Genomic DNA, 3,236 nt, shown 5'->3' on the forward strand with positions numbered 1-3,236 from the left:
GAAAATGAATGAGTTCTACGAGCTAAAACAGCTGGGACTCACTCTTGATGTATATTATTCTAAATTTGTCTCACTTCTTAAGTATGTGCCACAGATGGACATGACACAACAGGTGTCAAAATTTTGTGCTGGTTTGAATCCACCAGTGAATACGCGTCTCGAATCTATGCGCCCATCAAATCTACAGGACGCACTCATTCGAGCTGCCCCTATAATTCAGGAGGTGCAGACTAGACCAAGAAGTAACAAAACTTGGTCTTATAATGACCCGAACAGAGGAACATTTAGGCCTCAAATAAAGAGAGTTCAAGGTCAAAGTCAGGGACAAAGAAAGAAAGCAAGGACTAACAATGTCAACAACTTTGTTCCTACTCCAAGCAATGGCCGAAACCTCCGTTGTTTTCACTACAACGAGCCTGATCATTTCCAAAGGTAATGTCCCAAGCTTGGAGGAGGACATCGCCAAGCACCTTTCCAAGGAACTGGCCGTGGACATGCAGCCACTACCCGAGGCAGAGAAAGAACCACCTACGTTGCCAATATGCAAATGTGCAAAGAAGAAGAAGATCCGACCATGGAAGCAGAGTTTGAAAGGGCGACAGTCCATGCCGCTCTTTATAAGAAAGGGCCGAATCGCTAGTTCTCGGGGACTATCAAGGTAAAGGTTTCAAGACCTTAATTGATTGTGGCAGTACACATTCCTTTATCTCACCAGCTTGTGCAAAAAGATTAGGAATAGCCACAATAGAAGCACCTATCTTGCTTGTGGAATTGGCAAATGGTCGTGAGGTTACTTGTATCAGGCAAATTGCTAAGGTGGTCATCTTTCTGGGAGGAAAGACGACTTCGGTCAAATTCAGAGTCATGAATTTAGATATCCATGAGTATCTACTCGGAATGGATTGGCTTAAGCTTAATGACGCTCACATTCATTATGGAAAGGGCCAAATTTCCTTTCAAAACTCTGAAGGGGAATTGGTCACAACTCAAGGTGAGACTGGAAATCCAAAAATCCAATTGGCCAAAGCATCTCGGATCATAAAGGGAGTCAGAAAAGGACTACCTGTCTACTTGATTAAGCTCAACAAGTTAGATCAGAAGCAGGAGCCTAATGAAGAACCTTCATGGCTAAAGGAATACGCGGACGTATTTCTTGAAGAGTTAACAAAACTCCCGCCTCAAAGAGAAGTGGATCATGAGATAAAGCTAGTACTAGGAGCTGCACCAGTGGCAAAGAGACCTTATAGAATGTCCATACCGGAAGTAGTTGAGCTGAAGGAACAACTCAAGCAATTGCTAGATCAGGGCTACATCTGTCCTAGCAGTTCACCATGGGGAGCTCCAGTACTGTACTCAGAGCACCATAAAACATTTATGTGCCGCCTTACGAGGGTGGGGCATTGAGGATATCTAACCATAGCCATAGATGTCCACCTGCAGATGAACTACATTCTTGGCCCAATGCCAAGTCTCTAAAGATGAATTCGAAGGAGATCCTTCGTAACAGCTTTGGTGAAGATATCCACTCCATTCTCCTCTATTGGATAATAGACCCGGATAACTCTACTATTGCATCCTTGATCAAGTTATGTACATAGTGATATTGGATCTCAATGTGTTTGGTAAGTACATGAAGGATTGTATTTTTGGCAATGGAAATGCAACTCCAATTGTCACATCTTAGCACTATTGGATCTTTATCCTATACTTCCATATGCCATACAATCCTCATAAACCATATTGCTTCACATGTAGCAAAGCAAGCTGCCTGTACTCTACTTTGGTAGAAGACAATGCCATACTTGGTTGCTTCTTAACTGATCCAAGAGAAGATTCGTGAACCTAATGAGAAACAATAACTAGAAATTGATTTCATAGAATCAATGTCACCTATCCAATCTGACTCAGCATTCTCTATAATAAGAGCACTTCTAGAAGTGTATGTGATACCATAGTCAAGAGTTCCCTTCAAGTATCTGAGTACCCACATCCTAGCTTCCCAATGACTTTCTTGTGGATTGTTTTAGGACCTACTCAAAACACCAATAGCAAAACTAATATTTGACCTGGTATTACACAAGTAGATAAGACTGCCAACCAACCATCTATATCTTCCAATGTTTGCTAGTGTTGATGTATCCTCAATGGATAACTTCACATTCACCTCCATAGGAGCTTTCTCATTACACTTGATCATGCCAAATGCTTTCAAGATCTCCCATGCATATTTCTTTTGAGAGATGAATATTTTACAAGGTTCTTACCAGACTTCAATCCCCAAACAATAGTGCAATAAGCCCCAAGTTTGTCATTTCAAACTTTGAGCTCAAAGCCTTTCGAGTTTGATAGATCATATCTTCATAGTCACATGTAATAAGAAGATTGTCCACATATAAGACAATCACTATAGACTTTTCACTATCCTTGTAAACCTACAAGTTAGCATATGAGGTGCGCCTTTTGAAATTCAAACCTAGAAAGAATTTATCTATCCACTAGTACCATGCTCTAGAGGCTTGTTTTAGTCCATAAAGTGCCTTCTTCAACTTACGAAATTTGTTCTCTAAATAAGGGACCTCAAATACTAGTGGCTTAGCCATGTAGACCTCCTCCTTGAGATCACCATACAAGAACATTGATTTGACATCAGACATTGCAAAAAATGTGCGAATAGTGGTCATTATAGCAGTTGCAGCAAATGATTCTTGAAAATTAAATTCTTCAACCTACAAAAACCCCAGTGCAACTAATTTGGGTTTGTACTTTTCTAAGCTGCCATCAGCCTTGTACTTTACCTTTCAGATCACTTGGTGCCAATAATCTCTCTCCTTTTTTGTGAATCCACTAGCTCGCAAGTGTCATTCTTCATTATGTAGGTATACTCAGCTTCTATAGTTGTCCTCCTTGCTGGATCGAGAAGTGTTTCTTCCAAGTCTATTGGCTCCTCTACTTCTTTCATAATCTCAACCATCAAGACCATATTGACTATATGTGAGAAGAAGCCTTTCTTTGCTCCTCTATTCTCAAAGATCTCCTTGGTCCATCTACCTTTTCCTCATTTGTGGTAGGCATAGGATTACTACGATCATAGAGATGCTTCACCCATCATGGCAATGGATTTTTCATTGGCATGATTACAGATTGCTGATCTTTTTTCTCATCATCTGAAGATGATGCTTCCTCCTCCTTGAGAGTAGGGAGGACAACTCTCTTTCTAAAACATGAGACAAATGGTT

This window comes from Lygodium microphyllum, chromosome 26 (genome assembly GCF_053477565.2).
Source record: "Lygodium microphyllum isolate KBCC chromosome 26, Lygodium_microphyllum_v1.1.10, whole genome shotgun sequence".
Lineage (NCBI taxonomy): Eukaryota > Viridiplantae > Streptophyta > Polypodiopsida > Schizaeales > Lygodiaceae > Lygodium > Lygodium microphyllum.